This window comes from Phalangium opilio, unplaced genomic scaffold, assembly GCF_054372755.1.
Source record: "Phalangium opilio isolate 3A_F unplaced genomic scaffold, DU_Popi_V2 ptg000101l_1, whole genome shotgun sequence".
In the NCBI taxonomy this organism is placed as follows: domain Eukaryota; kingdom Metazoa; phylum Arthropoda; class Arachnida; order Opiliones; family Phalangiidae; genus Phalangium; species Phalangium opilio.
Window position 1 is genome coordinate 5,819,920 of NW_028324204.1, and position 21,688 is coordinate 5,841,607.

A 21,688-nucleotide genomic window follows, 5' to 3' on the forward strand; every position below is an offset into this window, starting at 1 on the left:
ACAAAGCCCAAAAAAAGAGTACATTAAACTCGTACTTTCCCATGTGAGTCACAAAAGCAGTTTTTTCTCTACTCTTAGGGTGCATTTCCACTTGCCAATACCCTGATTTAAATTTCGGTCTTCCCACTCTAGCTAGCATGTCCTCTATATTAGGCAAAGGATAAGGGTCCTTAATGGTAACACTGTTAAGTTTTCTATAATCAATACAAAACCTATAGGGTTTACCCCGTTTTGTTTGATCAACTAAAACTACGGGTGAAGCCCAAGGAGATACAGAGGGTCTAATTATCCCATCATCTAACATTTCCCTAACATGTTGTTCTATTATTTTCTTTTTCTGGTCATTAACATGATAAGGCTGAGATTTTATGGGCGGACTATTTCCCGTATGAATCTCATGGAAGAATAATCCTGTTCTTCCTACTTTATCCGAAAATAACACAGGAAATTTCAATAAAAGGGATTCTAATTGACGACGTTGTTCATCAGAAATGGGGGCTGCGGAAACTGTGTCCCTAATACTATTCACAATCTCCTTATCTATAGGATCCTTTTCAGATGGAATTGAAAAAGGGATCTTTAAGTTACCCACTAGACATTGTGAAGATTCGAAATCTAGCTTGACAATATTTTCTTCAAGAAAATCCTGACCCAATATAAAGTCACTATTGAGGGAAGGAACTATGTAGAATTTAAAGTTAAATAGTTTCACACTTTCATTTGACTTAAGAGTAAACTCTAGTTCGTGAGAACCTTTTGTAAACGTATAACGGCCGTCGCCCCAAACTGCACAATCCAATTGTTCATCTTCAGGTAATTCTGAAGAGTTTCTATATTTTCAAATTTTTTGCCATTGATCTAGACTAACAAAACAGGCATCGGCCCCACCATCTAATTTAGCGTGAACTGTCGCGTGTTCAAAAGTAACGGGAATGGTAACCCTTTTATAAACTGACCCCTTCCTGACGGATTCAATCCTCAGGGGTAACGCGACACGCTTCTTGGTAGGGGAATTTATTGTGCACCGGGAGAGGGACCACGAGGGACCTCTCCCGCTTTGGCTTCCCCCGACTTGCTAATCTTTTTGTTTGGACAGTCGGGTGCAAGATGACCTGGTTCCTGACAACTATAACAAGTGATAGTACGTGTAGAGGGGTAGGACAAGGCCAATTGACGACCAGGAGATTTTGATCTCTGATTATTATATCTAGTATAAGATCTTTGACCTCTATTGGAGTTGTTAACCTTAGCTTTGGCTCTAGAGTCTAAAGGTTGAAAGGGATATTCCCATTGAGGAGAAGTAGGAGGATTACAAGGGCTTTGACAATGCCCGGGGGAACACTGACTATGGGCGGAGCTTTATTAGCTGGGCAAGAGGACTCAGCAGTAACCTTAGGTTTAGGGGGTGATTTCCTCTTTTCCCTTTTTTCAGCATTCTTTTTCCTAACTTCGATATCCTTTTCAATTGTTTTACAGGAATTCCTTAATTGTTCCATTGTAGTAAATTGCAAGAAAAGGAGGGGAGTTCTAAGTTCATCCTTCAAATTACTTTTAATAATAGGAACTAAATCCTTTTCGGAAAGAAGATGGGTCATCCCTAAATTTAACTTCATAACTTCCCCGAAAAAATCTTCTACCGATTCCTTATCTTTCTGACTCCTATGGGAAATCTCTATTTTAAGCTTAGAATCAGCTTCAGAGTCTCTAAACTGAGCCTTAAAGTGCCTTTTGAATGTCTTCCAGGCTAAATGAGGATGGGCAGGGTTTGAATTACAAATATCGTCATATTGACGGATTAAATCCCTGTACCAATATAAGGCATGCCCTCGTAAAAGGAGAGGCAATGCAGCTAACCTATCTTCACTCGATAGCTTGTGAAATTTGGCATATTCCTCAATTGCAGCTAAAAACTCAGAGGCATTATCGCTAGACGATCCCATAAAAGCTAACCTTTCCGGCGGTTCAATAGGGACTTTTCCCGTCTGAGGAATAGTACTTCTATTCATTAATGAAGGTAGATCCCTAACTAATTTATCCAAACTAGTAGCTATAGCTTTATTTATTGCTACATTCTGAGCTACGGCGTTAGCCTGTGTGGTTGAATTATCGGCCAAGGTTTGGAGTAAGGGTAATATAAAGGATCTTAATTCCTCGTCGGTAGTGTCTGGTCCAAATTGAGGGATTTGTCGAGACGGAGACATTTGAGTTCCGGTTGTTTTAACCCTAGGATTAGGTAACGTGGTTGTAAAACTAACTTTAGGCTTATCTCTTCTAGACGCTGCTTTGGGAGGAACAAGGGAATCAATCCCAGTCTGAGGAGGGAAATTTTAGGGAATAGAGCTTCCCTTAGGAGCGGGAATGCTCTTATGAGGAAATAATTGATAGGGAGAAAATCCCAATACTAAAGAGGCGGCCGTCCACTTTCTCGAATCAGAATCTTCTTCGTCCTTCTCTTCCTCAATGCGAAGGATCCGGTTAAAATTCTCCAACGGATCATCTGTTTCTGGCCGTGCTAGCGTGTCGCCATCGTCCCCGGAGAGGCAAACAGATCTTCTTTTGATTGGTCTTTCCTTTTATTTATTGTTGAATCATCCTCCTCATCCTCAGATGTTCGAGGTGACCTCCATTGTTGGTTGTTGTCCGAGTAAGCCATTATTTATTTAATTAAGTTAAGTTTTACAATGATTAAAAACAAAGTTAAGTTCATACAAAATAAACGAGTAAGTTATCTAATTTCAGTACATTAATTACAAAGATAGTTTTATTTTTAATTTATTATTTAATTTAATTCCGATTAATTTGGATTTCATTTAATTAATTTAATTATCTTTAATCGTTTACCATCGTGGAAGCCAAGGCTTAACACCACGTGGGGGGCGGATATACCGGCAATGATAAACAATTTTGCTACGGGACTGACCAAGGCTTAAGGCCTAGTCTTATATAATCGAGTCCCTGTTCGGGCGCCATTTTATGTAACCCTCCGTAGAATAATTTAACTAAGGGAGAATCTCCCGAGGGCCATAAAAATGAATTAAAGACAACTTACTTTAATAATCCAAAAATAGAAGAATATCTTCTGAACTTTATTGATTTTATCAATTAACTAAGGGATAAAGATCCCGCAAACTACTACGGTACTCCGTCTTTTGAGAGTTTAAATCAAAAAGGAGAGAACTGCTCTCGACCGAAGCCAACAGTAAAACTGATTAACAATAACTAAATTATCCTAGATCACATGTGTGGAAGGGGAGTGGCTTGTGACATGGAGGCTAGATATGCCCTGCCAGAACCAAGGAGTGGAAGCTCCAAGAATTCTGGCAGCCATGTTACACTATGATTCGTCAAACGGCTATTTCATTGCGACAAGACGTAAAAAACATGGTTTACGAACAAAATTGGCCACCAGACACACGAGAATTGGATTCAAACTATCTGTCGATACCTGAATCTCTAAGCCAGTTCATAAGCGTACTACTGGCGGAAGCAAATAAGACCCTTACAACAAAGCTTTCAAAAGTCATGTGGTCACTATCCCAGGATATGATATACGCAATTTCCTATGGCAAGATTTTTACTCCCAAGCATATTTTACTGCCCTGGGTCATCAAAACCCTCACTGGAAATGTGGAGTTAATAAAAATCATGAATACCTTGGGTTATTCGGTATCTTATTCAAAGCTTGAAGAAATTGATACCGCTCTATGCATCGACAAGTTGGAGGGAGCTTCAAGAGATTGCGTTCCACTTCCATCTGACGTCCACCAAAATGTTCCAACTGTGCTCGCTTTTGATAATATTGACCGCCAAGAGGAAGTCTTGAGTGGTGCTGGAGCGTCGCATAGAGTTAACGGAATAAATGTTCAAAACGCATCCCATTCGTGTTTACCTCCAAGACAGCCATCGGTAGCAATGCAAGAAGGACAAAAAGAGAACCATAGAAAATGTGGAAAATCGCTGGATGTTTACATAATTCGTAAAAAGCAAAGTCCACCAGCTATTGTACCAGTGGACCTTTCTGAGCAAGGAAACATATCGATGTGAAATTCTATAATCCAGGATTTACTTTGGATTTTTTCCAGAATCCACTGCTCTGGCAGCCAAGTAGTTAGCTCTTGGTCAGGATTCAATATTCTTACAAGAATGGATAGCCCAAAGGCCACAAAGGACATTGTAGGTTATTTACCAACTATCGCCAGCAACAGAAATGTCTACAGTACAAGAGATTATACGACAGAGTTTAAAAATCAAAGACTCATTGGGTCTCAAGAATATCGCAGTTGTTTTCGACCAAGCTCTTTACGCAAAAGCCGCTGAAATAGTATGGGCTGACCAAGAAGAACTTAAAAATGTGGTAATAATAATGGGGAATTTTCACACAATTTGTAATTTCATGTCTATTATTGGGAAATTGTTTAGTGATTCTGGTCTACGAGATTTGGCTGTTGAGTCGGGAGTGATAGCTGAAGGATCTATAAACAAAGTTTTGGAGGGAAAACATTACAACAGAGCCATTCGTTTTTATAAACTGACTTATGAAGCATTGATGCGATTGATTTGGAAAGGGTTTGAAGCTTGGATTGTGTTGGAACACTATGAAACGGTAACTCTTCTGGACGAAGCGAAAAATGCTTTTGCGGATATTAGCGAAAACACATGCAAAACCACATACTTTGCGGCTCTCGAAAACGTAACGTGCATGTCTGTCCTGAACAAATTCATGGAGTATCTGAATATATTGCGCCAAGAACGAGGCCCTCTCTCAAAATACTGGATGATGTACATTGATATGGTCGATACTATACTTAGGCTACTTCGAGCCGACAGAGAAGGTAATTAGTTTCTCCATTTAAGAAGTATTCTTGACATCATACCGTGGACATTTAGAAGAACCTTTGTACACTCTACCTAATGAAGACTCTGATGAAAGCGATGACGATTAATTTTTATTATGCACATATGTATAGAGAATAAAGTGACTTAAAAGTTTTTAATACTTGAACTAATTTATCTGCACGTATAAGGACCTATATTTCCATTCAGTACGAAATAGAATTCCATTTCAATGCAACAACTGATTACTAATTTAAGTATGTTTGACACCTCCTATGTTGAATTATAGGTTATTTTGCTGATTTCTGAAGAATTTGTGGAAAAAACAACTTACCCCTATATTACATTGCTGATAAATTATTACGTATCTTTAATAAACGTTCAAAATTTAGATGATATGAAAGCTAGAAAACCATTTTAACACACCGTACTCCGGAAAAAAAATAATAGTGAATATTAAGCACGTCGCGTTGCAGAAATCGATTAAAATAATGATGTAAAATGTCTTTTTTTTTCAATTTGACGGCAAACCGCTGGTTTAACAAAAATAACTAACAATACAAAATATTTAGCCATATATATAATCCATCGAATAAAATTAGTTTCATTGTAATCGGATCAATAGGTCAAACGTAATAGCCGTTTAAAGAAAGGCGCACGACGCCATCTTGGATTGGCCGCCATCTTGTATAGCTGGGCGACCGAGATTGCTATCACGCGTTTTCACCATCCCCATGTGAACCCCTAACTAAAAATCATAAACATTTCTGGTCCCCCGATTGATACTCGAATTTCCTCTGTCTCAAGGACTACGAGCCACTGTATAGCCTTAGCACGTTCGAAACCACACGGCTTAGCCTTTTTCTGTATCTTTACTGTATTCTAACGCTACGTGTTTTTATTGACAAAGTTTATTACCGTATTAACTTTATCAAAATTATTTACAATGACTAAATCAAATTGTTTAACGGATTGTAAATACAACGGTGGTGGTGAGAAGCATGGTGATATGTTGCACTGTGGTTTTTGCAACAAATGGTATCACCTCAAGTGCATCAATTTAACTAAAGTCGTAAGCGGCTCCTTTTGGATATGTCCGGTATGTCTGAAAGGTCTGGTCACTTTAAAAGAACTATTACCGGATATTGAAGATATTGGACGCTGTAAAGACGTCTGGACGAAAGAACTTGAAACACTTAAGGGTACTATCGCTACGCTTAAAAAGAGACTTCAAAAACAAGAAAAAACTATTGCGGACCTATCGTCTACAATTAAGAATTATGCGGAAGGTCACACGCGCGATTTGCAAGACAACAAAGAGGCATTGGATAACCTGGAGGCAAAACTAGCCACCATACATGAAGTAACTGGTGATGAGAGTATCAAATATCTTGAAGGGAAACTAGCGGAAAACTCTCACCCCACTGCGGAGACTGTGACCCCTAGGGAGTTGTTACCTAATATTACCACGGGAGCAAACCCTGTGGATGCCCAAGGTACCCCATTTACATATCCTTTTATGAAGGGTAATATTGATAACTTTCAGTTGAGACCATACACGGAAGTACTAACTAATAGAAACCTAGCGGGAACATCCCCACACATCATTGTTGGAAAGGAGAAAGTCAAGACAACACAAAAGAAGTGTCTACTACAAAGGCCCCCACTATGAGACGCATGGGAACAATGACAGACACTAAACTTATCGGAAATTGTCTCCCAACAACGACAGCTGATACACTACGAGCATATCTTGATACCGTAGATATAAACGTGGTGGCTATACGACCAACTTGGAGATCCCACAAATCCAAATGCAAAAACAAGTTGTTTTATCCTGCGCACAGATTCTCCGAGCGGAAAAATAAAAGATGCCTCCACATGGCCTAGTGGAATATCATGCCATAAGCTCTCATATGTACACAAAGGCCCACCCGAAAAAACTTGGGGAACAAACCTAAATGCGAATACCGCTAGCCTAGCAAACCCGAGGATATATAGATATAATCTATCAAACTGTCCTGTAACCGTCGACCCAGCCAAAATTGAAGAGCATCTCACTATGCTAGGAGTCTCAAACCCTAGCATATCACGTACGTCCAAAGATAATACTTGGCACCAGACCTTTCTTATCGAATGTACAATTTGTGAAGATAATTTAATACTAAACCTAGACAACTGGCGTCAACCCTATAGGATTCATCGCTATAGGGCACAAGGGTCTAGAGCCGAAGAGCACTGACACTCATGGTGTGAAGAAATCCTAAATGATACTACCGTAATTCAGAAGCCGAAGTTTAGTCCTAAAGGCCTTCATATTGGCCACCTTAATGTTTGTAGCCTAAGGCGGTGCGTTGAGGACCTAATTTACCTGATGAATAAGCATCATATTGATATACTGGCCATAACAGAAACCTGGCTATCGAATGATGTCCCTGATGATATCCTCACAATCCCAGGCTATGATTTCCTTCGTAAAGATAGGGCAAACAGATCTGGAGGTGGCATTTGTATTTACTACAAACATCAACTCCTAGTCAATCTACATAGCTCTGAGGCCTTTCCACAACCTGCTGACTCAAGGTTGGAAAGTCTTTGGTGCACTCTAACTGAAACGAAGTCTAGACCGTTACACATAGGCGTCTACTATTGTCCCCTAGATTCCATTGATGACCACTTAATGGAATGTATTAAATCTAACTTTGACACTATACATAGTACTATCCAAGACGAAGTAATTTTGACTGGCGATTTTAATTGTGATCTCCTACAAACACCAGCTCCAAAGAAAACCCGGCTTCTGAAGAATGTCTTAATAAATTATAAACAGCTAATAACAACCCCAACGAGAACAACGCTCATGACATCGACCTTAATAGATCATATCTATGTTTCCCACCAAGATCGCATAATATTGCACTCTGTAATACCTACTGGTGTCTCCGACCACGACCTCATCACCTGCGTCCGGAGAAAAAGGTGTTCCCGTCCTGAACGTGAGCTTTCCTTTGTCCGGAACTATAGGTCTATGAACTATGAAAATTTCGCGTATGACCTGGCACACCCTTAATAATATCAAAATTACCGATGATGTTAACCAAGCAGTACGAGACCTCCAGGAGGGCCTAACAAAAACTTTGGACTCTCATGTCCCTACTATCTCTAAGAGGAAGTTTATTAAGGGTCCCCCTTGGCTAAACAATGAAATTAAAAATCTTATGCACCAACGAGACAGGCTAAAACGCAAAGTGCAAAGTCACCCATTCTTATTGAATCAGTACAGATTACTTAGGAACTTGGTTACAAAAAAATTAAGGATTCAAAAAACAACTATTTTAGCCAGCTCATACAAAAACAACCGCTGGTATTTGGTTAGCCATTAAAAAATCCTCTGGTTCCAAAGTAAAACCTAAAATCCAACTAAAAGTAGATGATACTATCATAACTGACCATAAGCAAATAGCTGATTTATTTAACTCACATTTCACTAACAATCAAGCATACACTCAGCCGTCCAGTCAGCCACAAGACAGGGACCCTTAATACCTGCCCCAAAAACCAATTTTACGCTAGAGGAGGTAACCATACCGGACACACTACGAATAATTAAAAATCTACGTCTAACCAGAGCTATAGGCACTGACAAAATCCCGATGTTTTTAATTAAAGGGATGGCATTAATTCTTGCACCAATTTTAACTGAGATAGTGAACCTCACGAGCTTTTCCAGATAAATGGAAAGAGGCTAAGGTTGTGCCAGTCCATAAGACTGGAGATAAGACTAATCCCGACAAGTACCGGGGCATTTCTATCTTACAAACCCTATCAAAAATACCCGAGAAAATAGTAAACTCTCAGTTACAAACTTTTGTAGTCCAAAACAATCTTCTGCACTCTAATCAGGCAGGAGTTTTACCAAAGCACTCGACCCTAACGGGAATTATTAACCTATATGAGAGGATTATTGCTGAGCTTGAGAAGAATCAAATAGTCGGGGTTGTCTTTGTGGACCTCTCCAAAGCTTTTGACTGTGTAGAACATAATATACTTATCGAAACACTTGCAGAATGCAACTTATCCGGAAGCGTAATGGAATGGTTCCGTTCCTATTTGCGAAACAGGACACAGGTAGTGGCTATTGAGGGTGCCCTATCTTGCAAGGCTAATATTAACTCAGGTGTCCCCCAGGGCAGTATTCTTGGCCCGTTACTATTTAATATAAATACCAGAAACATACATAAGTGTTTAGCACATTCAGTGTCCTGTGAATATGCAGATGATAGTGCGATAATAGCCATGGACCATTGCCCATCAGCTCTTATGAATAAACTAGAAACTGACGTAAGCGCCCTTAAAAATTCCCTACTTGAAAAAGGCCTTATCTCCAAAGAAACCAAAACAGTTTTCATGCTTTTTACATCAAAATCAAAAATAACAAATCTAAGCCATATAAACACCTTGGGCTCCCTAAATATTAAACGTGTAAGAACCTATGTATACCTGGGTATCAATATTATGGAAAACCTATCCCTACTGGCTCAAATGAATTCCGTAATTGGGAAAATACGCAGAAGATTATGGTTAACGTTCCCTTATCTATCTTCGCTTGATTTACATTCTGCCAAAATCGTACAGGCTGCACTTATGCAACCGCTGTTCGATTACGGTGATATTTTTTATGTTGGTTGCCCTAAGGTGCATATGAGGAGCCTTGTGACGCTGTATCATAAGTGCGGAAAAATATTACTAAATAGACGACAAAGAGATTCGGCTACTCAAACTCTCACTGAGCTTGGTTGGCTTACCCTAACGCAACGACAAACAATACATCTGGCTATTTTTATGTACAAAGTGTTTTCCGGTATGGTCCCACCTTATATCGCCACCATCTTTAAAGCTGACACTACACATTGTTATAACACTCGTGGGGCAGCTCTTAACTTCCCCGTGACTAGATCTACCTCCACAAATAGGAATAAAAGTATACATATGCAAGGCTCTAGACTCTGGAATTACCTGGCCAATGCAATAAAACAGTCTCGGACATTGAGCATTTTTAAAAAAGACATCATACCATTTATTAAACAAAATTATTGACCCCTATTGTGATTTTAATCTTATTTATAACAATCTTATTCATAATAATTACTTATATTGTTTTTCATTTTGTTTTATTGTTATTGTATTCCCCCATGTAAACCAGCCTAGGCTGATGGTGATATCCTTTCGAATAAAGCTATTATTATTATTATCTTAATATATCCAGACAGGATTGATAGAACTTTCTTGTGCCGAAAATTATCCACAACCAACAATTATCGGTCACCTGTTTTGGAAAATCACAATAATTCACCATTTCACTGTAACTAAAGTGTAATGTTTCAACCTTGTTAAATATATTTTTCGACATTTTTCTTCTCTTTGAGGGGAGGGGCGCCCAAATCCACATTTAGACTGTACCCCCTAAATTAGAAACGTTCCTACGCGCCTGTATTTGTGTTAAAATTAAATTTGTCACGGCATTAACAATACCCTCTTCTTTACGAAGCCTAATTATACCCATTTCATTCGATTCATGGTATTTTATAAATTCAAATTCAAAAATCGAACATCATTTATTCCACCATAGCTTAATTGCGACACCCATGTTGGTTTGGCATAGCAGTGATCTAGTTCTAAATTATTTTTCCTTGTCAGATCTAAGTTTGGGAATGCCTTATCAAATTTATTGGCCACCCAACCTGCCAAATATTCTAGTCCATTTTCTTCATATTCTTTGAGGGTTTTGTTTATTTCTATGTTTAAAGTTGCCTTGTTTTTATCACCCTCTTGTTATAATCTTTGTTTGAGGAACTGTAGGTTGTTTTCCGTATCATCATTTCAGGCCTAAACACAATAGCACTGTCATCATTTATTTCAAATAAGTAGCCTATAAATTCACTAATTTCTGACTTTCTAAAAATGTTTGTTAGAAAATATTCATCTTGTGAATTGCCTATTGTATTTGTATTTGTCTGAATGATGCCCGGGTTTTTGCCTAAAATGATCATCCTAATTCTAAAGAGAGCATTAAGAGGTGTTGGATGATCATCCAAGCCACCTGTGTACGTAGCTGTTAAATGAAATTCTCAAGACATTCCTGATTTAGGCGATGCGGTCAATATGTATTTAATCCCGTATTTTTTGTTTAACTGATGATATAGATTTATGACTGAATTTATACTAATTATGATGTCTTTCTGAAAATCTAGCATTGTGGTTTTCTTTAAAGGTAACGCCTGCTAGAAAATTTCAGACACCTTGATTAAAGCTTGAGTTTGTTCATCTAAGTGTGTTCCAAATCCACTTTTTGAAATTATGTCATCATCGTTCACGTAGCTGTTCATGATAACGAACCACTGATTGATAGTTTCTATAAAGTCGGTCGTATTTTCTCCCAAATCACCCAATTTCATTCTTTTTATTGCCGAGGCCACAGTATGCGACATCAGTTCCGCAGCCTTTCTTACATTTTGGCGTTGAGTTCCTTGGCATTCCAAGTGGAGATTCGTTATTTTGTGGCATTCACTTTGATCTTGCTTAAAAAATTACAACACAGGTTCTTTGGTAATCAGCTTTCCATTGGGAATCCGTTATCGAGAAACCAGTTTCGAATTAATTTCAATAGGTGTGGGGAATCATCTAAACAAAAAATCATCTCTACAGAGTTTACAGGATTTGGAAATGAGTATTGGTTAACAGAAATACCCTGCACCCATGTCATTTACGCAGGCCACCACAGTGAAGCAAGCAGAATTAAGTTCCGTGATCGCCTGGTATAAAAGTGACGCAGTCATTTTTCATCGAATCCAAGATATATTGGCTAATTCCAACTTGCAAATAATCCTCATTATCACTTGTAGTTGACTATGTTCGCCCATGATCTGGTAATTATTTACGTCGTATTCCATTAGTGATCTAACTTATACTATAATTTCTCTATGATTGGCATGTGCGTTCCATTTGTTTTCATTATTTTTAGAACATCATTTAGTAATCCTGGCCTGAAATCTAGCTTAGAAGCAAAGTGCCTAAGTGTTGCTATATGAGGCAAAGTAATATTGCGCTGCTCACGAAGGTATATGTAGGCTTCTTTGCTGAGGTACCGTAATGCAAAGGCACTTGCATCATCCCATTTAACATTTTTGGAGCCTTTTAAGTTTTAACATTTTAATTTGGCTTTTAGTAAAAACCTTTTGTAAAAGCTTTTCCTGTTTTAAGTTTTTTCCGAGAGCAACTTATTCTCTTTTTCAGCCTTTTTAAGTCTTTCCTCAATAAACGTAATTCAATATTTTGAATTGAGTTATTGCACCTTAATGAGCGTATTTTTTTTCTTTGTTAATCTGGACATCACCATCTTAGTTTTCGCGATACTTGCTTTTCGTGCTAGGAGAAGTTTTTTATTTTTGGCCAAAAGCTCTTTAAAATTGCACTGACATGGACTCCTTGAAGAATTTCGAATAGAAGAGATACTTCTTAAAGGTCGATTCGAAGAATTTAAGTTTCCACAATCATAATAGGGGTTAATATCCGAATCAATTGCCTGCGAGCCTTGGCTTAGTTGCTAAATACTTTCTTCAAGTTTTCTTATACTATTTTGCTTTTATAACTTTTTTAAAAGCTAACATTTTGGAGTTTCATTTACCATGAACCTTGATTTTACCTTTTTGGACACAGGAGAGGTAATTATCTTTGAAGAATCACATATGTTGTTTCCTTTATTGACTGGCAATGATCGACTTTCCTTGCATATTTTTGGCGTACTTTGGTATTTACAGTCATACAGACTAGACGTAAAGGAACTGATTAATTTCTCAAGTAGGCTTTCACTCTTTTGAAATCAATATGGTCATTTGATGTTAAGGAAGAAAGTGAGTTTCCCTACAGGCACAGTTGTAGCCCGGTATTTTAAATACCCAAAATTTTAAATTTTATTATTTCAATTCCAATTATTTAAAACAAAATTATTATCATACTTACAAAATCTAAGCCTCACCTTCCTACGCGCCTCAACCGGACCGTCCAAAAAAATTTTGAAACGCGAGACTCAAAAGCGCTTCCAAAGGGTGGTCGTGGTTCTCTCTCGGCTCTCGCGTGGAATTTCTTTAGTGGAACACTACTACGTCATCTTAGGGGGGCGCGCGCTCTCTACCCTCCCAACCAGCCACCGCGAAATTCCCTTCCAAAAACAGGCTCTATACTCTAACCTTATAGTGTCTGCACGATTTTGACCGACCTTGGCACCTGACAGTCTATCGTTCACCTCCTCCTTCTCAAGAGACGATTTTAAGAGCCATCTATATTTTCGATTAGGCAAAACAAAAATGTAAAATGCTGCCTCTAGTGGCTTATCCGCGTACTTCAAATCGCTAGACTTCCCCCTTAACATTGCTCAAATCTGAAGGAATTAAAAAACATTCATTTAGCCGTAAAGGAGACCATTTCTAATCAAGATAGTGACAATTACACTTAAAATATGACGATTTGTCTATTCCAGGTAAACAACGAGCTCATTTATATATATGCATAGTAATGGTTCTGAAAAAGACCTCTTAGTGAGATTACACATTTTATGTAAGCACGCTTCGCGAGTCCAGGCATAAATCGTTAATGTCCATTTCGTCTTTAGTTAGAACGCGCATCAAAACGAGTCGGGTTCATTTTCACAGAATCACAGACCGAATTTTCCAGAAATCAACCTTTACAGTTCATTATCAAGGTCTGTTCACTTAGTTTTGCAATTGAACGAAATCATTTTTTGGGGTGGGAGGGGGGATTTCAAGTCAATTTTATTCCGGTACCAGGATGCGATTAAGTGTTTGATTTTGGGATTTATCCGAAACTGTTAGTATCTAAAAATAATTGAAATTTTAATATACAATGTTAAAAATATGGTACCTAAACAGTGTTGTAGTAGTGTAAAGTCTTTTTGCACTATTTTTACACCTTAAAAAAGTGTTGAAATGGTTTGAAAACCATTTAAATGGGGTAAATATGGACTAGAAATGGGAGTAAATGGGACTTGAAATAGTGTGAATAAGGACTTGAAATAGTGTAAATAGGGGCTTGAAATGGGGTAATAGGCACTTGTAATAGGGTAAACAAGCACTTAAAATGAGATGAGTTGTATTTTGAAATGGGATAAATAGTGGTTGGAAATGGTGTAAATAGGGAATTGAAGGAACTTGAAGTGATGTAAAAAAGGAACTTGAAATGGGGTAGGCCTATTTAGGGGTTTTATAATGGAGTAATGGAAATTATAGAACCTTTTTCAAACTTTTATTTAAACTATTGATTTTTATAAAAATAGCTCCATTTTCCAATATTTTAACACCTTTCGTTGTGGTTTTCGAAAGTGTTATTTTAATTCTTTTTGATGTCATTTGCGCGAATGTAGGACATAATCCCCCATTAGAGCCAGAAAGGACATACTCCAGCCTTAGGGGACAAAATCCCCCTGAATGGATGTCGATGACAAAATACTTCCAGCTACAGGATATATTCACCCAAAATGCGTTTACGACAAAATACCCCAATGCACGATTGAAATCGATATGAAGGTTTATAAAGAAAGAAAACAAATGCACGTTTTATAATAGTATAAAAAGCACTCCACCTTTTCATCAATGACACCAAATTATACAGGTGCTACAGTTTGGCAGAACTTTACTCTACCAACCAAAATTGGTTTCTGACTAAACGGGGAGTTTGAAAATAATGGTGAAAAATTTCGAAACCCCCGCATGTTAGTAAAAAGGCTTTAGAAAATTTAGAATTTTCATGGATAATCCGCCTTTGTGTCCGCTACGCTAGAGAGCTGCGCGGAAAAAGTAAATTTCCATTTACCGTGGTAACCATGGAAAACCGTGAGAATGGATGGTTTTTAGCCACATCGTATGATGAACATCTACGATGTAGGTCTTAGTTTGACCTGGCTTGTTGTTGGCGGTGATGGTGGTGGTGGTGCTGGCGTCGTGAAAGAGAACTTGCCTTAGACAACATAAAAATTTTCGATCGTCATTGAAGGGAGAGTGAATGGAGAGAGTTGTAGTGAGGTGATATTTTTCGTTCGTGTATTTTTAAAGGAAGGGATTTAAAACAGTAAGTTTAAGAATTGGATTGTTTAACTACTGAAGTGATCCATTGTGTTTTACGTTTGCTCGATATATTTAAAGCGAGAGAGAGGATTATCGTGTTGCCTTAATTTAAATGGACGGTACAATACTCCCTTTAAAATTCCTGTCACCCGTCGACAATAAGGATTTCATGTTTTCAATCCCGCTTCTCTATTTCAAAATTCAAAGAAATCGAGGGGAATTTTTAAAAAGCAAAAGGAAGTATATACCGACGTTATATTTAGAATGGTTTTAAGGTGGTGTTTATACTATTAGAAGTTGCGTCTATTTCTCCATATATCGAGAAGAGTTTCAACCGAAGGTACTAGCTTGGGGCCCCAGATATTATAACTATAACGTAAGTTAATTTATTGAGGAAGGATTAAGGGTTATAATATTTTGTTAGGGCATGGAGGGCCTATTCACTCTGATCTTCAGTACTTATTTTATTGTGTATTTTCGAGTATTTCGTTTTAACACTGTTAAAGGATGGGCATCGTGGGAGTAATCACTCACGTTTTCCGTTCGTGTCAAATTATTATAATTGTAAAACAATTTGGGAAAACCAAAATATTACCTCTCCGAGTCAAGAGGTCTACTACTACAAACTTATTTACCTAGATATGGAATTATTTCACTTTTTTGAAGTAAAAATTTACGAAATATTGAAGCAGTATTCCAAGCATAGTGAATATACAGTAAAGCAGACGACATTTTACATCCAATAAGGATAAATCTTGGACACATGGAAATCAGTCAATGGTGAAAAGAACAGGAAATGAAGTCTACACTTCAGCTGTTTACCCTATATTCTGATAGCTACATTCACAACTGGTTTGCAGTCTCGTCTTACCTCAACAATATTCTTAGTTTGCCAACATGAATGTTAACGTCAAATAACACCAAAGCTAGATTGTAGCTAGACGCACAAATAGTCAATGCGCACCATAAAGAGAATAATAAGTCTGTAGCTACTACCCGTTTACCATTAGCCCTTTTACTAATCTAATTGCCACCATGATCTTTTCTTCTATTATAAAATCTTAACCTGATTAGTTAAGACTGTATTCAACTTTCGGCTCACTCTGAACCGTTGATGTCTTTTCATTTCAGACACGAAAATCAAAGCCAAAAGTTAACTTCACCTCAGGCCTCAATTATTTACTCTTTGCTTCACTAAGCCTAATGCGGATAATACTTATTATACCCGCCGGAGTCTAGGTCTTAGTTTTCTTCATGAAATCACTAAATCAAGGATTATTCTATATACAGATGTAGTATAGCATAAGTAATATATAAACAACCATTTCAAATAACAATATTAAAAAAAGTCTTTGGAATATCAAAATGAAACAGAGCTTTAAAGCTACAGAAGTACTAAATGCATCATAATTACGAAAAATACTTCCACATATTCACTTTATATTAGGGAAAAAGGGAATATTAAGGTTCTGTATGATTTCTTAACACATCAACACAAGGCTAACTGCTGACGCGACGCACTAGTGTAACAATGGACGGACACACACAGACAAAAACATTAACTGCTTTTTAACTCTTTCCGTATTAATTTTGAGTTGAGAAACAAGATTATCTTAAATATTAAAATAAATTTAATTAATATTAAATATTTTCTTAGTTAGTTGTTTGCCTTATTGAGCGTTACATCGTTTTGATAAGGATTAATTAAACATTCTTGAGAGACTTGATTAATATTGGCGTTTGAAATGAACCATACGCCGGTTGTTTCGCCTTACTCAATTAGGTTGTATATAAGGGTGTCGAACTACAGTTAAAAGCAAGAACAAAGCAATTGCGAAAACCATTGGTGGACAGCCCACCCTAGGGAGGCTAGACGTTTCTCGTAACCCTAGCTGATCACCGCGAATGTCTTAAACCAAATGATGACGATGGAGTTAGAAGCCAATGAGACAGATTGGTGTCTATGTGGAATAGACGGAAGACCAGAAGATGCTGGTGTTAAGAAGCCAGTATGTAAAGACTGGTGTCCAAGTGGGTTGGACAAAGACCAGAAGATGGTGGTGATTAGAAGCCAGTATGTACTGACTGGTGTTATAGTGAGATGGACAAAGACCAGAAGATGGTGGTGATTAGAAGCCAGTATGTACAGACTGGTGTCCAAGTGGGCTGGACGAAGACCAGAAGATGGTGGTGATTAGAAGCCAGTAAGTACAGACTGGTGTCCTTGTGGGATGGACAAAGACCAGAAGATGGTGGAGTGAGAACTCAAGTAGAGTAGCCATTTCCGTGACTGTGAAAGCAGTTCGGAAATGGCGAACACGTTTGCTCCGATTTGGAAACTGCGAACGCGGTCACGTGGGTGTAACAACAGACACCCACACAAACAGACACACACGATCGTTACAGAACCTCTCCGTGACATACTTCACTCGGAGAGGTAAAAAGTAAACAAGTTGCAAAAACTAAAATTTTACCTCTCCGAGTCAAGAGAACTACTATACTACAAATTTATTAACCTAGATATAGAATTATATTTCTTTTCTTAAAGTAAAGATTTACGTATTTTTAAAGCAGTATTCCAAGCATAGCGAATATATAGTAAAGCAGACGACATTTTACATCCAATAAAGATATGTCTTGGAAACACGGCAATAAGTCAAAGTTAATGGGGAAAAAACAAGAAATGAAGTGTATAACTTTAGGAGAGATTTAACTTTTATGCGTTTGAAAAGGCCCAATTGTCTACGCCTCAACTTTTAACCCTATATTCTCATAGCTACATTCACAACTGGTTCGCAGTGTAAACACTATTGTTTCGTTTCACCTCAACCATATTCTTAGTTTGCCAACATGAGGGTTAACGTTAAATATCACCAAAGTGATTAGACGCAATGAAAGTCAATGCGCACCATAACAAGAAAGAAAACTCCGAAGGTACAACCCGATTACGATTTGCTCTTTTACTGATCTAATTGCCATCATGATGCTTTCTTCTATTATAAAATCTAAACATTATTTAAACGTGTATTTAACTTTCGGCTCACTCTCAACCGTTAGTGTCTCTTCATTACAGACACGAAAATCAACACCCATAGTGTACATGTACTTCACCTCAGGTCTAAATTATTTACTCCTTAGATCACTAAGCTTATTCCGGATAATACTTGATTTACCAGCCGGAGTCTAGGTCTTAGCTTTCTTCTCGTAGTCACTAAAGCAAGGATTATTCTAAATACAGGTGTAGTAGTATAGCTTAAATAATAATAGTGGGGTTGCATAGCGGTTAGCGCTTTCGCCTTGCAGCAAGAGGATCCCGGGTTCGATCCCGGACTGTGGCACCAGGTGAAAATCTGGGAACAAATCCTTCTGCGTAGAGTTTGCAAGTTCTCTCCCCACTTGTTATAGGAGTTTTCCTCCGCGGTCTTACCCGGTTTCTCCTTTCCAACAAAATTTGCAGAGGTTAACGGTAATAGTTAGTATAGAGCGCTGTAGGTTAGCTGTGGCATAGGGGCTAGCCACCACCCTCCTATGCAATATAAAGGGACCCAACGGTTAATAAGCCCCAGGCTTAGTGTGGAAATCCCTTCATGGTCAAAGCTTAAATTATTATTATTATAAACAGCCGTTTCGAATAATAATTTAAAAAAATATCCTTGGAATATTAAAATGAAACGAGCTTTAAAGGATCAAAACTTCTAAAGGCATCGTAATTACAAAAAAGTATTTCCACATATTCACTCTATATTATGGAAAAAGGGAATTTTTACACATTAACACAAGGCGAACTGCTAACGCGGCGCACTAGAGTATCAACGGACGGACACACTAGAGAACTGCATGGAAACGGTAAATTTCCATTTACCGCGGTAACCATGGAAAACCGTTGGAATGGGTGGTTTTTCTAGTAATATCACATATTCGGATCGGGAATGGATGGAAAACAACCAATATGGAATGGAAGTGGTTAAATTGATATACATTTTAGTTTGGAAATGGTTGGTAAATGGATGGAACCTATTTTCTATGGAAAATCCTAAAATAGAGTGTCAGTTCTACGTATGCAAACGTCATACCCTTCTATCTCTTAGCTCAGTGTCATCCCCCCTACTTACTAGGCGCGTCCAGTATCCCCTCTTACAAAAGCGCGCCTAGAGGGAGGGATACACAGTCTACTCGCCTCTCTACCGACACTACTCTATTCTAAAAAGACTTAAAAAGGTTTTTGCCACTGAGTAATGGCAGCTCTCTACCTTTGACTGTATTAGACGATATTTGGCAATATAATAAAGGTGCCTCTACTACTCATCTCACTTAGTTTGTTGTAGCCTAGCTGGCTAAGCTAACAGTACCGTTTTCTAGCTCATCCTCCTATTACTTTAGCACACAAGATTCACGGCTATTGTAGCTGTCAATCAGTCCATTGTAAGTTTTCGCGCTAAATTCTCGGAATAAATATTTTGGGAAGTGATTCATGGTACTTGGCGACGGGCGAGCCGGAGTCCATCAGTCCAGTCAGATTTTAGTACAGTTGTTCAGCCCCCTTATTTTTACTAAAATTCCCGATGAAGAACCTGTATTTCAGTGGTAATTCTGGGCCAAACCAAGACGCTCAAGGGTTATATTCTTTCGAAAACAATGGTAGGGAAATGGTTTTTTGCTATTGTTATTTCGGTAATGGTTGGAAATGCAATAACGTTTCTTAATAGGGAATGGGAATGGTTGGTATTTGGAAACCACGGATTGGGACTCTTGGGGAGGTTGATGAAATCTATGGGTGGAATTGGTAAACAAAAATATGAACAAAAATGGTATGGAAATGGTAACGTTTGAAACTGAAATGCAGCTCTCTAGGACATACACAGTGTTTAAAAGCTAGTAAGTACAGACTGGTGTCAATGTGGGATGGACGTGACCAGATGATGGTGGTGTTTAGAAGCCAGTAAGTACAGACTGGTGTCCGTGTTGGATGGACAAATGACCAGAGGATGGTGGTGATAGACAGACCTTGGAGTAATAGCCATTGTAAGTGGAATACGATTTTCCAAATTTCCGGAAACTGTAAATGCGATCCGGGAATTGAGAATACATTTGCTCCGAATTGCCCACTGCGATCGCGGTCCCGTGGGTGTAACAACAGACAGACACGTCGAAATTAGAACCTGTCCGTGACATACGTCACTCGGAGAGGTAAAAAATTTAAGTGAGTATTTTAAAACAGTTAAAGGTAGCGCATCGAGGGGCTATTCACTCAAATATGCGAAACGTAGCGGCGAATTTGTGAACTAAACCGGAGGAATGATTTTGGCGCAAAAGAAATTTTTAATAAGCGGGGAAAGCAAACGGAAGTAAGTGGTAGCCAATGAGGAAAGGTTTGAGAGAGAAGAGCCCGGAAGGAAACAAGTTGTTTCATACATTTTTGGGTTGTGAATATAATAGTAGAAGTCCACTTTATTTTTCTGATTTTAAAAAATAATTACCGGTCTATAGGTACTTCGCGCAATATTTAAACACTTGTGTTGAAAAGGAAATTCATATGAATTCAAATGATTAAAATAGCCTTCAAATTTATTCTGCACTATTTATACACCTTGACAAGGTGTAGAAATGGTATGAAAATAGTGAAAATTTTATTAACACCATTAGCGAATATGAATGGTGCAAAAAGGGGTTAAAAACATCAGTTCGATAAAAGGTGCTCAAATTATACCTCAATGGATTAATATAGAATCTTCGATTGTACCATTAAATGGTGTTAAAATAATATGAAAATGGAGCTAATTTTTAAAAATAACTTACACCATTGCAAACCCATATTTACCCCATTTCAAGCCCCTATTTACACCATTGCAAACCCCATATTTACCTCATTTCAAGTCCTCATTCACCCCATTTCAAGCATATATTTACCCTATTTCAAGTCCTTATTTACCCCCATTTCGAGCCCTATTTACACTATTGCAAAACCCCGTATTTACCTCATTGCAAGTCCATTTTCATCCCATTTCAAGTATATATTTACCCTATTTCAAGTCTTTATTTATCCCATTTCAAGTCTTTATTTATCCCATTTCAAGTCTATATTTATCCCATTTCAAGTCTATATTTATCCCATTTCAAGTCTATATTTATCCCATTTCAAGTCTATATTTATCCCATTTCAAGTCTATATTTATCCCATTTCAAGTCTATATTTATCCCATTTCAAGTCTATATTTATCCCATTTCTAGTCTATATTTACCCCATTTAAAGTCCCTATTTACCCCATTTCAAGTCTATATTTACCCATTTCAAGCCCTATTTACACAATTGCAAAACCCCTATTTAACTCATTTCAAGTCCTTATTTACTCCATTTCAAGCTTCTACTTACATCAATCAAACCCCTATTTACCCGATTTCAAACCCCTATTTAACCCATTTCAAATCCCTATTTACCCCTTTTTCAAACCCCTATCTACCCCATTTCAAACCCCTATTTACTACATTTCAAACCCCAATTTACCACACTTCAAACCCCTATTTACCCCCATTTCACACCCCCTATTTGCCCCTATTTACACCATTTCAAGTCCTATTTACCCCATTTCAAGCCTCCATTTACATCAACTGAAACTTTTATTTACACCATTTTTCAAACCCCTTGTCGGAAGCTGATCGAAGTTCTCAAAAAGCTATTATCAAAAATTGTATTTTTTTACTACCGATCTATTTATTCTCAG